The sequence below is a fragment of the Hyla sarda genome, chromosome 5 (genome assembly GCF_029499605.1).
Source record: "Hyla sarda isolate aHylSar1 chromosome 5, aHylSar1.hap1, whole genome shotgun sequence".
NCBI lineage: Eukaryota > Metazoa > Chordata > Amphibia > Anura > Hylidae > Hyla > Hyla sarda.
The window spans coordinates 124566516-124582112 of record NC_079193.1 but is presented as its reverse complement, the minus strand read 5'-3'; positions in this window follow the sequence as shown (position 1 = coordinate 124582112).

The window sequence follows — 15597 nt, the reverse complement described above, 5'->3', positions numbered from 1 at the left end:
ACCTTATCTTGGGGTACATGGCATAGAGAGGATCACGGGGGTAATATGCGGACTAGCAAGGTGTTATATACACCCGTTAGACCCAGACCCTTTGTGGTCCGTTGCCCTATCACTTTTCTTCCCCGCAATATGCGGAGAATGAGTGAGGGACATGCTAGCCTGTTACCTGTAGGCAGTATGCTCCGTTTGTCAACCACCCTATTCCCCAATTATATGACCTGCCGCATCAAGCTTATATGATACATACCATGTCCATATTGTACTTATATTGGTGTCTGCAGCTAATTGTGTCATCCATTTGTATAATGTTTAATACATTGCCCATTATTTTGCCCTTAGTTGATATGGCGACATTACCACTGTGATGCTCTGTTTTGCTCTGACTAATGGGAGAGCGGACAGTGCGCAGTCGCAGTTTAACATCGGCTCCTCCATGACGCAATCGCATCATGTGATAGATCATGTGATGCGATGTGTTCCGGTCCTGCGCATTGCCTCTGTTTACAAAGGAGTCAGAGGTAACACCCATTATCTATTATGAAGTTTTGTGACATATATGCACTATATTGGGGAATTGTTTTATATTGCATCACTAATTGCACTGTATTGTACTTTATTGTCTAATATGTGTATTAGATGTTCCATATACAGATTGCTTTATTTTGCACATTGAATTGCATTGTTATGACAGGTGATGTCACTAATATCACGCCCCTAAGGGGCATGTCTGTATAATTATGGACCATATATATATTGCACATGTTCACTTTTTTTGTATGCTTTATAAAGACTCCATTGAGAGGGTCGAAACGAAGCACTATGGGTGAATAAAAGAACCTTCTTTATCTTGAAATTGCTGGAGTGCCGCCTCATGCTTCCTGTTGGACTTTTTCTTATATATATGCACATACATAATTCTTACTATTCATACTGCCCTTACACTCTCAGCACTTATACTGTTCATGCAGGTATATTCACTCATAGCATTGTACCGCACAAATGCTCATAGCATGTATACCGCAAAAGCACTCATAGCATTCATACCACATACATGCTCATAGCATTTATACTGCATATCCACTCATAGTGTTTATACTGCACATGTGCTTATTACAGTTATACCGTAAAAACACTCATAACGTTTAGACCACACGTATGCTCATAGCGTTATACTGCTCATTCGCTTGTGACATTATACTGTAAATACATGCATGGCATTCATACTGCATATATGCTCTTAGCATGTACACTGCACATACACTCAACGTACGTGTATACTGCACAATAGTATCATGGTATTATATTCTGTATACGTTCAGGGTATTGTGTATAAGTGTACACTTGCCTACATTCATAGTGTTATGGTGGTTGTGGTAGTAGTATTGATGGAAGCACGTTTGTCGTATGTATTCGTTGCACTTATGTTGATAGTATTTATTTTGTGCAGATATGTATAGTATTGTGAGTACAGTTAGGCATTTACTTCTGCATACTTCCATAGCATTTTAGCATGCTTATCATGATTATAGCTTTGTGTTGTGCAAACGTTCATAGTATTCATATTGTGCTTACGTTTATAGCATTTACTTTTGTGAATACGTTCATAGCATTTTATATGGTATATACCAGGGGTACTCAACTGGTGGACCGTGGTCCAGATCCGGACCGCGACCGCCAGTCATGTGGACCGCCCGCCGACTTTCCCCTTATTCATTTGTATAGGCAGGGCCGGGCATACCTTTTTTTTTCCATAAAACAAATGCGACTCAGACCACTCTGAACAATTCTCCCATCCGCGGGGTCCCCTCTTGTGTAATGCTCTCCTCTTCGGCAGGTCTCCCTGCCCCAAGTAAAGTAAGCTGGGGCAGGGGTGCTGCAGCTTTAAGACGTCCGCGCGTATGCACGCCCGATGTCATGGATGCATCCCTGCTCCGGCTGCTACGTCGCAGAAAGAGATCCCGCCACTGCTGAGAGCTGCAGCTTTTACAAGATGCGGACCAGGGCCGGCATTAGGGCGGGGCAATCCAGGCAATTGCCCAGGGCTCCCATCCCCCAGGGAGCCCCCTGCGGGCTGCTCAAAGGCGGATCCAGGAGGGGGATCCGCCACTGAGCAGCCTGCAGGGGGCCCCATCACATTTGGGACATCCCTGTCCCGAAAGGTAGATGTCCCGGCCAGTGGCGTACTAAGGGTATACTCTACATATACCTATGGGGAAGGGAATGGGAAGGGGGGGGTTACTCTACATACACCTATGGGGAAGGGAAGGGGAGAGGGATTACTCTACATATACCTATGGGGAAGGGAAGGGGAGGGGGGTTTACTCTACATATACCTATGGGGGAGGGGAGGGGGGGTTACTCTACATATACCTATGGGAGAGGGGAGGGGGGGTTACTCTACATATACCTATGGGGAAGGGGAGGGGTGGGTTACTCTACATATACCTATGGGGAAGGGGAGGGGGGTTACTCTACATATACCTATGGGGAAGGGAAGGGGAGGGGGGGTTACTCTACATATACCTATGGGGAAGGGGAGGGGGGGGGGGTTACTCTACATATACCTATGGGGAAGGGAAGGGGAGGGGGGGTTACTCTACATATACCTATGGGGAAGGGAAGGGGAGGGGGGTTACTCTACATATACCTATGGGGAAGGGGAGGGGTTACTCTACATATACCTATGGGGAAGGGGAGGGTGGGTTACTCTACATATACCTATGGGGAAGGGGAGGGGGGGGGTTACTCTACATATACCTATGGGGAAGGGAAGGGGAGGGGGGGGTTACTCTACATATACCTATGGGGAAGGGAAGGGGAGGGGGGGTTACTCTACATATACCTATGGGGAAGGGGAGGGGTTACTCTACATATACCTATGGGGAAGGGGAGGGGTTACTCTACATATACCTATGGGGAAGGGGAGGGGTTACTCTACATATACCTATGGGGGAGGGGAGGGGGGTTACTCTACATATACCTATGGGGGAGGGGAGGGGGGTTACTCTACATATACCTATGGGGGAGGGGAGGGGGGTTACTCTACATATACCTATGGGGAGGGGTTACTCTACATATACCTATGGGGGAGGGGTTACTCTACATATACCTATTGGGAAGGGGAGGGGTTACTCTACATATATCTATGGGGAAGAGGGGGGGGGTGTAGCTGCATATACACGTGGTAAAGAGGGGGGTTTAAATGCATATACCTATGGGAAAGGGGGGGTGTAACTGCATATACCTATGGGAAAGGGGGGGTGTAGCTCTGCTTATACCTATGGGAAAGAGGGGAGGGGAAGGTAACTCTACCTATACCAATGGGGAAGAGGGGGGGGGGAAATCTGCCTATACCTATGGGAAAAAAGGGGTTTAACTCTGCCTATACCTATGGGAAATGGGGGGAGGGTTTTTTAACTGCCTATACCTACGGGGAAAGGGGGTGGGGGGACTCTGCTGCCTATACCTAAGGAGAAAGGGGGGTTAACTCTGTCCCTATACCTATTGGGAAGGGGGTTTAACTCTGCTGCCTATACCTACAGGGAAGGGGGGCTACCTAACTTTATACCTGGATGCCTAACTACTTACCTACATACCCAGCTACCTAATTATGTACATACCTGGCCTTCATACATGGCTGCCTACCTACCTAACTTGTCACCTACCTACATATCTGGCTTCATGATCTCCCTACCTAGTTACCTATTTACCTGGCTACCTACCTACCTGCCCGTTTACTGTGCAGGACACCAAGGAGGGCATTATTACAGTTTGTGGGCCTATAGATGGAAAGATTGTGTAGAGGAGGGGAGGGCACTGGAAAAATGCAGAGTCTGACATGTTTTTCCTGCAGATGTTAAGAGATCCACATGGCGGTCTTATCCGGATGGAGAAGAAAAGGAAAGAGGACGTCGCTGATCAGAAAAGATGTAATTGTGAGTCCCAAAATGTAACTGTAATCGCTTATATGGTATATGCCTCCTGTGTATAGCTGATATCTACTGCCATATGGTCCTGTATATAATCACTTATATGGTATATACATCCTGTGTACAGCTGATATCTACCGCCATATGGTCCTGTATATAATCACTTATACAGATCCTTTATAGTATACTGCTCTGTGTATAGTGGTTTTATTCAGTACAGTATGGCGGTATTATCCAGTTATTGTGTGGTGGTATATATTTACTCCTTGTATACCAGTATTATTAGTCATGGAAATTTACCTATGTTAAAGTGTTTCTTATATATATATATATATATATATATATATATATAAATTTTAGTTTGTTGTGTGTGGGATTTAGGTGGAATAGGGGCGGGGCAGAAGATTGACGAGCTGCAGAGCCTAGTAGGGGCCCTTGCTTTTTTATGTTGTCAATCCGCTCCTGGGAGGGGGTGTAATTAAGGGGGGGAGGGGCTAAATAAAGGGGGGGGGGGGTGTAATTAAGGGGGGAAGGGTGTGTGGGGGGTGTCAAACAAAGGGTCCGCCTCGGGTGCCAAATGCTCTAGGTACACCCCCGGTCCCGGCTACCTTTCCTCGGCCCGGCATTAACTTTAAAAACGCCGGGAGTTAGCACATGCAAGGAAGTCACTGATGTCCCGTGCATGCGCCCATAGAAACAGAGCAGAGCATCGAGAAGGAAGACGCGCGCGCACGGCAAGTTACCTCTACGTCATCTTCAGTGCGCCGACCACCGCTCCTCCGGTCCCGGGACCTACTGCTATGGCCTATAAGCCATAGCAGTAGATCGTGACCCCTGACCGGAGGAGCGGTGGACGGAGCACTGAAGTGGGGCAGTACACAGACATACAGCCTCCAGCCTTACACTGTATATGACTAAAGGCTGTATGTCTGTGGGGGAACATACTACACCTAATGTGGGGGAACTATACTGCACCTAATGTGGGAGAACTATACTGCACCTAATGTGGGGAATTATACTGCACGTAACGTGGGGAACTATAATGCACGTAATGTGGGGAACTATACTGCACGTAATGTGGGGAATTGTACTGCACCTAATGTGGGGGAACTGTACTGCACCTAATGTGGGGGAACTGTACTGCACCTAATGTGAGGGAACTATACTGCACCTAATGTGGGAGAACTATACTGCACCTAATGTGGGGAACTATACTGCACCTAATGTGGGGAACTATACTGCACCTAATGTGGGGGAACTATACTGCACATAATGTGGGGGAACTATACTGCTCCTAATGTGGGGGAACTGTACTGCACCTAATGTGAGGGAACTATACTGCACCTAATGTGGGAGAACTATACTGCACCTAATGTGGGGAATTATACTGCACGTAACGTGGGGAACTATAATGCACGTAATGTGGGGAACTATACTGCACGTAATGTGGGGAATTGTACTGCACCTAATGTGGGGGAACTGTACTGCACCTAATGTGGGGGAACAGTACTGCACCTAATGTGGGGAACTATACTGCACCTAATGTGGAGAACTATACTGCACCTAATGTGGGGAACTATACTGCACCTAATGTGGGGGAACTATACTGCACCTAATGTGGGGGAACTATACTGCACCTAATGGGGAGGAACTATACTGCACCTAATGGGGAGGAACTATACTGCACCAAATGTGGAGAACTATACTGCACCTTATGTGGGGGAACTATACTGCACATAATGTGGGAGAACTATACTGCACCTAATGTGGGGGAACTGTACTGCACCTAATGTGGGGGAACTATACTGCACCTAATGTGGGGGAACAGTACTGCACCTAATGTGGGGAACTATACTGCACCTAATGTGGGGGAGCTATACTGCACCTAATTTGGGGGAGCTATACTGCACCTAATGTGGGGAAACTATACTGCACCTAATGTGGGGAAACTATACTGCACCTAATGTGGGGAAATTATACTGCACCTAATGTGGGGAAACTATACTGCACCTAATGTGGGGAACTATACTGCACCTAATGTGGGGAACTATACTGCACCTAATGTGGGGAACTATACTGCACCTAATGTGGGGAACTATACTGCACCTAATGTGGGGGATCTATACTGCACATAATGTGGGGGACTATACTGCACCTAATGTGGGGGAACTGTACTGCACCTAATGTGGGGGAACAGTACTGCTCCTAATGTGGGGAACTATACTGCACCTAATGTGGGGGAGCTATACTGCACCTAATGTGGGGGAACTGTACTGCTCCTAATGTGGGGGAACTATACTGCACCTAATGTGGGGAAACTACACTGCACCTAATGTGGGGAGCTGTACTGCAGGTAATGTGGGGGAACTATACTGCACCTAATGTGGGGAACTATACTGCACCTAATGTGGGGGAACTCTACTGCACCTAATGTGGGGGAACTCTACTGCACCTAATGTGGGGGAACTATACTGCACCTAATGTGGGGGAACTATACTGCACCTAATGTGGGGGAACTATACTGCAACTAATGTGGGGAAACTATACAAAAATATATATAATATATATAAAAATATATATAATATTGTACTATTCTGATCCCTAAAACTCTCATTTTTCTGTATATGGGGATGTGAGGGTCATTTTTTGCGCTGTGATTTGTAGTTTTTATCGGTACCATTTTTGTTTTGATGGGACTTTTCAATTGCTTTTTAGATCGTTTTTTATGGTATTTGAAGTGACCAAAATGTGCAAATCTGGTTAGTGCACTATTACCACTTTTTTGCCCAGGGCCACGCTAAGCCTAAAACCGGCCCTGATGTGGACAATACGGAGGTGTACAGAGGGGTGAGCTGGTTTTGGCTGGGGATGAAATATTTAGTTTATGATGGCGGGGGGGATGGGGGTGTCACTGTCTGTGGGGGGGCACTAGGAGTGTGGAGAATGATGGGGGCACTGTAGGAGTGTGGAGAATGACAGGAGGGCACTAGGAGTGTGGAGAAAGACAAGGGGGCACTGTAGGAGTGTGGAGAATGACAGGGGGTACTGTGAGTGTGGAGAATAACAGGGGGGCACTGTAGGAGTGTGGAGAATGACAGGAGGGCACTAGGAGTGTGGAGAATGACGGGGGGGTACTGTAGGAGTGTGGGGAATGACGGGGGTACTGTAGGAGTGTGGAGAATGACGGGGGTACTGTAGGAGTGTGGAGAATGACGGGGGCACTAGGAGTGGGGAGAATGACGGGGGCACTGTAGGAGTGTGGAGAAAGACAAGGGGGGCACTGTAGGAGTGTGGAGAATGACAGGAAGGCACTAGGAGTGTGGAGAATCATAGGGGGTGCTGTAGGAGTGTGGGGAATAACGGGGGGCACTGTAGGAGTGTGGAGAATGACGGGGGGCACTGTAGGAGTGTGGAGAATGATGGGGGGCACTGTAGGAGTGTGGAGAGTGACAGGGGGGCACTAGGAGTGTGGAGAATAACAGGGGGCACTTTAGGAGTGTAGAGAATGACGGGGGGCACTAGGAGTGTGGAGAATGACGGGGGGTACTGTAGGAGTGTGGACAATGACGGGGGTACTGTAGGAGTGTGGAGAATGACAGGGGGGGCACTAGGAGTGTGGAGAATGACGGGGGCACTGTAGGAGTGTGGAGAAAGACAAGGGGAGCACTGTGGGAGTGTGGAGAATGACAGGGGGCACTGTAGGAGTGTGGAGAATGACGGGGGGCACTGTAGGAGTGTGGAGAATGACAGGGGGCACTGTAGGAGTGTGGAGAATGACGGGGGGCACTGTAGGAGTGTGGAGAATGACGGGGGCACTGTAGGAGTGTGGAGAATGACGGGGGGCACTGTAGGAATGTGGAGAATGACGGGGGGCACAGTACTGTAGGAGTGTGGAGAATGACGGGGGGCACTGTAGGAGTGTGGAGAATGATGGGGGGCACTGTAGGAGTGTGGAGAATGACGGGGGGCACTAGGAGTGTGGAGAATGACGGGGGGGGGGGCACTGTAGGAGTGTGGAGAATGTTGGGGGCACTAGGAGTGTGGAGAATGAAAGGGGGGTACTGTAGGAGGGTGGAGAATGACTGGGGGCACTGTAGGAGGGTGGAGAAAGACAAGAGGGGCACTGTAGGAGTGTGGAGAAAGACCAGGGGGGTACTGTAGGGGTGTCGAGAAAGACAAGGGGGGGGGGGTACTGTAGGGGTGTGAAGAATGACAAGGGGGACCACTGTAGGGGTATGGAGAATGACAAGAGGGGCCACTGTAGGGGTGTGGAGAATGACAAGGGGGCGTGCACTGTGGGAGTGTGGAGGTAGGGTGGCTGTAGTATTATATTCAGGGGTACAGCATGTGGAAGTATATTCAGGGGTACAGCATGTGGCAGTATTATGATCAGGGGTACAGCATGTGGAAGTATTATATTCAGGGGTACAGCATGTGGAACTATTATATTCAGGGGTACAGCATGTGGAACTATTATATTCAGGGGTACAGCATGTGGAAGTATTATTCAGGGGTACAGCATGTGGAAGTATTATATTCAGGGGTACAGCATGTGGAAGTATTATATTCAGGGGTACAGCATGTGGAAGTATTATATTCAGGGGTACAGCATGTGGAAGTATTATATTCAGGGGTACAGCATGTGGAAGTATTATATTCAGGGGTACAGCATGTGGAAGTATTATATTCAGGGGTATATTCAATATAGTCAGGGGGTACACTGTGCGGCAGTATTATATTCAAGGGTACAGCATGTGGAAGTATTATATTCAGGGGTACAGCATGTAGAAGTATTATATTCAGGGGTACAGCATGTGGCAGCATTATAATCAGGGGGGTACAGCATGTGGAAGTATAATCAGGGGAACAGCATGTGGAAGTATAATCAGGGGTACAGCATGTGGAAGTATAATCAGGGGTACAGCATGTGGAAGTATACTCAGGGGTACAGCAAGTGGAAGTATATTCAGGGGTACAGCATGTGGAAGTATATTCAGGGGTGCAGCATGTGGAAGTATATTCAAGGGTACAGCATGTGAAAGTATTATATTCAGGGGTACAGCATGTGAAAGTATTATATTCAGGGGTACAGCATGTGAAAGTATTATATTCAGGGGTAAAGCATGTGGAAGTATTATGTTCAGGGATACACAATGCGGCAGTATTTAATTCAGGAGTACAGTATGCGGCAGTATTATTTTCAGAGGTACAGTCTCTGGCAGTAGTCAGAAAATATAGGAAACAGTAGTTTTACATCCTCCAGACTCCAGTTGTTTTGTCTATTTCCTTCATGGCACTGTGGCCACTAAGTGTAAACCAGAACTCAGCGCTTTGCTTGGACCTTTACCAGTGGCAGACCTGGATAAGCGGACCCTCACTAAAAATAGTTGAGTACCCCTGGTATATACATTCACAGTGTGAAAGCGTGCATTCGGTCAGCATTTATATCGTGCATATTTTCATAACAGCTACAGTTTTCATACAACATAGTCATGCACAAACGGTTGTAGCATTGGTGTTATGCACACATTTATAGCATTTGCATAAATAGAAGAGAAGACAGTAGCCAGCACTCACCATCCAGGGGTCACTTTATTTCATGAGACGGTGCTTATACAGACGATCAGCTGGCAGGGTGAGGAGGAAGGGGGTCTCGGGACCCCCTTCCTCCTCACCCTGCCCGCTGATCGTCTGTATATGCACCGTATCCTGAAATAAAGTGACCCCTGGATGGTGAGTGCTGGCTACTGTCTTCTATTCTACTTTTGCAATATGACATACACTATATAGCACTGTGCACAACCTAAACAGGGGAGGTGCTTGAAGTACGGCAACGAATCCATGTGAACTGAGGTGTGTTTACTAGTAGTGGAAGTGCTGGTGGCTGTTTTTTCTTACTTGCTCCATTTTTAGCATTTGCATTGTGCGTAGCATTCATACCTTACATACGTTCATAGCTAGTTATACGTATACGTACATACATTCGGTATGCATACATCCTTAGCGTTTGTATTATGCTTACGCTCTCAGCTTTGTCCTCATCCTTACCTAGTTTTCTGTACACAAGCTGATAGCGTGTTATTGTGCATACGTTCATAGGTGTTTATAGCATGCATGTTCATAATGTTCATAGTGTTAATTCAGCCACATCGGGCACGTTTATGAAGTTACATGTCGTGCATACCTTCTCAACATTTGTGAGGCATACAGTCATGCCCGTAAATGTTGGCACCCCTGAAATTTTTCAAGAAACTGAAGTATTTCTCACAGAAAAGGATTGCAGTATAGGAACAAAACCAAAAAAGGAAGGAAAAAAAGGAAATTGGACATAATGTCACACCAAACTCCAAAAATGGGGTGGACAAAATTATTGGCACCCTTAACTTACTATTTCATTAGGCACCCTTTGGAAAAAATAACTGAAATCAGTCGCTTCCTATAACCATCAATAAGCTACTCACTTTTTGACATATGTTTGGGGCCATTGTCCTGCTGGAAGACCAAAGATCTTGGACGCAAACCCAGCTTTCTGACACTGGGCTGTACAGTGCGATCCAAAATCCATTGGTAATCCTCAAATTTCATGATGTCTTGCACATATTAGTTAGTACGGTCGAAAAAAGACATATGTCCATCAAGTTCAACCAGGGAATTAAGGGGTAGGGGTGTGGCGCGATATTGGGGAAGGGATGAGATTTTATATTTCTTCATAAGCATTAATCTTATTTTGTTCCAGGAATGTATCTAATCCTGTTTTAAAGCTGTTAATTGTTCCTGCTGTGACCAGTTCCTGAGGTAGACCGTTCCATAAATTCACAGTCCTCACGGTAAAGAAGGCGTGTCGCCCCTTGATACTAAACTTTTTTTTCTCCAGACGGAGGGAGTGCCCCCTCGTCCTTTGGGGGGGTTTAACCTGGAACAGTTTTTCTCCATATTTTTTGTATGGGCCATTAATATACTTATATACGTTTATCATATCCCCCCTTAAACGTCTCTTCTCAAGACTAAACAATTGTAACTCCTTTAATCGCTCCTCATAGCTAAGATGTTCCAAGCCCCATATTAGTTTAGTCGCGCGTCTCTGCACCCTTTCCAACTCCGCAGTGTCCCTTTTATGGACAGGTGACCAAAACTGAACAGCATATTCCAGGTGAGGCCGTACCAATGCTTTATAAAGGGGGAGTATTATGTCCCTGTCCCTTGAGTCCATGCCTCTTTTGATACATGACAATATCCTGCCGGCTTTGGAAGCAGCAGCCTGACATTGCATGCTATTCTGTAGTCTTTGATCTACAAGTACACCCAGATCCTTCTCTACCAGTGACTCTGCCAGTTTAATCCCCCCTAAGACATACGATGCATGCAGGTTATTAGTACCCAGATGCATAACTTTACATTTATCCACATTGAACCTCATTTGCCAAGTGGATGCCCAGACACTTAGTCTATCCAAGTCATCTTGTAACTTATGCACATCCTCTATAGACTGTACCGTGCTACAAAGCTTGGTGTCATCTGCAAAGATAGAAACAGAGCTGTTAATACCATCCTCTATATCATTGATAAATAAATTAAACAACAGCGGTCCCAGTACTGAACCTTGGGGTACACCACTAATAACCGGGGACCAATCAGAGTACGAATCATTGACCACCACTCTCTGGGTACGATCCATGAGCCAGTGTTCAATCCAGTTACAAACTAAAATTTCCAAACCCAAAGACCTTAACTTACCTGTCAGACGTCTATGAGGGACAGTATCAAATGCTTTAGCAAAATCCAGAAACACTATATCCACAGCCATTCCTCTGTCAAGGCTTCTACTCACCTCTTCATAAAAGCAAATTAGATTGGTTTGACAACTTCTATCCTTAGTAAACCCATGCTGGCTATCACTTATAATACAATTATCCCCTATGTATTCCTGTATGTAATCCCTTATAAGTCCTTCAAACAATTTACCCACAATGCACGTTAAACTTACCGGTCTATAGTTTCCTGGGGAAGACCTAGAGCCCTTTTTGAAGATTGGCACCACATTCGCCTTGCGCCAGTCCCTTGGCACAATACCAGACACCAGAGAATCTCTAAATATCATGAACAGGGGTACAGATATTACTGAACTTACCTCTCTAAGAACTCTTGGGTGTAGTCCATCCGGTCCTGGGGATTTGCTTACATTTATATCACTTAACTTACCTTGTACCATCTCTACATTAAGCCAGTTCAGTACATTACATGATGTGTTACCAGCACTGACCTGGCCAATGTCAGCTCCTTCTTCCATAGTGTATACAGAACTAAAGAACCCATTCAGTAGCTCCGCCTTCTCTTGATCGCCTGTGACAACCTCCCCATTATCATTATTAAGGGGTCCTACATGCTCTGTCCTTGGTTTTTTTGCATTTATATATCTAAAAAAATATTTAGGATTAGTTTTGCTTTCTTTGGCCACCTGTCTCTCATTTTGAATTTTTGCTGTTTTTATTACATTTTTACAGATTTTATTAAGCTCCTTGTACTGTTTAAATGTTATCGCTGACCCATCAGATTTGTATTTTTTGAAGGCTATTTTTTTGCTGTTTATTGCTCTTTTAACATCATGTGTCAGCCATGTAGGATTTAGTTTCAATCGTTTATATTTGTTCCCCTTTGGTATATATTTAGCTGTATAGTTATTTAGAGTTAATTTAAAGATGTCCCATTTACCTTCTGTATCAGTATTTGAGAACACCTCCCCCCAGTCTATGTCCTGTAGTGCAGCCCTCAGCCCAGGGAAATTTGCCTTTTTAAAGTTATATGTTTTTGCCTTCCCCGCCTGTCTTTGTTTTCTACATTTTAAGTCAAAAGTAACTATATTGTGGTCGCTATTACCAAGGTTTTCCCGCACAGTTACATTACCAACCAGCTCTGCGTTGTTGGAAATGATCAGATCCAACAAGGCATCACTTCTTGTTGGGTCCTCCACAAACTGGCCCATAAAATTATCCTGCAATAAATTTAGGAATTGTCGCCCCTTTGTAGTTTTAGCCAACCCCGGACCCCAATCTATATCTGGATAGTTAAAATCTCCCATTATTACCACTGTACCTGCCCGGGCGGCCCTCTCTATTTGTTTATGAAGCCGAACTTCTATCTCTTCAGTGATATTAGGGGGTCTGTAGATTACCCCAAATATTATTTTTTCAGTATTTCCCTCCTTTTGTAATTCTACCCACAATGATTCCACATCCTCAGAATCATCACACACTATGGCATCGTTCACACTGACTTTCATACCACTTCTTACATACAGACAGACTCCACCACCTTTTCTGTTCATTCTATCCTTGCGAAACAATGTAAACCCCTGCAGATTGACAGCCCAGTCATGCGAGGAGTCCAGCCATGTCTCAGTGACCCCAACTATATCAATATGTTCCTCCAGTATCAAGGCCTCAAGCTCCCCCATTTTATTTGCTAGGCTTCTGGCATTTGTGAACATACACTTTACATTTCCATCCTTTATGTTATTGGGGTTAATGGGATTCAAGGGTGTAAGTTTTATTTTCCTATGAAGCCTATTCCTATTAACTATTCTAACCCCTCCCTCCGCTCCACCCCCAGGTACATTTATAATTCCCACCTCTCTATCTACACTATCTTCCCCCTCTTTGCTGTAGGTTCCCTCCCCCCAAGTCCCTAGTTTAAACACTCCTCCACCCTTCTAGCCATCTTCTCCCCAAGCAAAGCTGCACCCTCCCCATTGAGGTGCAGCCCGTCCCTACGGTAGAGCCGGTAACCGACAGCGAAGTCAGCCCAGTTCTCCATGAACCCAAACCCTTCCTTCCTACACCAGCTTCTGAGCCACTTGTTTACCTCCCTGATCTCCCGCTGCCTCTCTGGTGCGGCTCGTGGTACTGGTAGTATTTCAGAAAAGACTACCTTGGAGGTCCTTGCCTTAAGCTTGCGGCCTAAGTCCCTGAAATCATTTTTAAGGACACTCCACCTACCTCTTACTTTGTCATTGGTGCCAATATGTACCATGACTGCTGGGTCCTCTCCAGCCCCGCCCAACAACCTGTCAACCCGATCCGCGATGTGCCGAACTCGTGCGCCAGGCAGACAGCACACTGTTCGGCGATCCCGGTCTTTGTGACAGATTGCCCTGTCTGTCCCCCTAATAATTGAGTCCCCCACCACTAGTACCTGTCTGGCCTGCCCTGTACTCCTCCCTCCCTCCTTACTGGAGCAGACACCCTCCTGGCGGTCAGAGGCGGTATCCTGCTGCAGTTCTGCTAGCTCTGTAATGGCATCCCCCTCATCTGCCAAGCGGGCAAACTTGTTGGGGTGTGCCAGTTCAGGACTAGCCTCCCTGACACTTTTTCCCCTACCCCTCTTTCTAACTGTAACCCAGCTAACTGCCTGACTGTCCTGCAACTCCGTCCCACTGTCCTCCCCCACCTCTATTCCCGAGAGTGCCTGCTCAGTGAGCAGGAGACTCCTCTCCATGTTGTTAATGCTTCTCATTGTTGCCAGTCGCCCCTCTAGATGCAGGATCTGGGCTTCCAAACGGACAACTAGCACACATCTCGCACAACAATATGCACCCTCAAACTGTTGTTCAAGGATTGCATACATTGAACAGGATGTACATTGGACTGCATTTTCCAACATGGAGGCCATCTAATTATGGGGATTTCACAAATGTATAGGAAAAAACAGACAGTCAAAATGACACTTAAAATTTTTTGTAGACCTTGTGGGTTCAAAAATGAAAACTCACAGCGATCTCAACCTCCTGCTTTCAAACTCCAGTTTTTGAAACTCCTCTTTTGGAGCTCTTACACAGCAACACTCAGAAAGAGCAAGCTCTCAATAAGAGTCCCAAGCTAAGATTTATACACCTGTGCCCAATCTACTCCTCCTCCCCCTAGAGGTGGAACAGAGAAAAAAAAAAAAAATGAAAAAGGGTGTTTAAACTCTAACAGTTATCCCACTATGTGCAAAAGAGAAAAACTTACCCAAAATAAGAATGTGGGCTATAGGCAGTCGCACCCACTCCACAGATTCACTCCGCACAACAGATAATCACAGTTTTTGAAACTCCTCTTTCACGCCCCCTCTTACACAGCAACACTCAAAAAGAGCAAGCTCTCAATAAGAGTCCCAAGCTAAGATTTATACACCTGTGCCCAATCTACTCCTCCTCCCCCCAAAATAAGAATGTGGGCTATAGGCAGTCGCACCCACTCCACAGATTCACTCCGCACAACAGATAATCACAGTTTTTGAAACTCCTCTTTCACGCCCCCCTCTTACACAGCAACACTCAAAAAGAGCAACACTCTTACACAGCAACACTCAAAAAGTGCCATAGGCAGCAAAACAACCCCAAAACATCATTGAACCTCCACCATATTTCACTGTAGGTACTGTGTTCTTTTCTTTGTATGCCTCATTCTGTTTTCGGTAAACAGTAGAATGATGTGCTTCACCAAAAAGCTCTATCTTGGCTTACTCAAGTTCATTTTGGCAAAATGTAGTCTTGCTTTTTTATGTCTGTGTCAGCAGTGGGGTCCTCCTGGGTGTTACTACCTGTGCTCCGGCCGCACATGTCGGCCGCGAGTGCACTGTCTCTGCTCCCAATGGGGACGGGATTCGCATCGCAGGACGCGCCCACATGCGA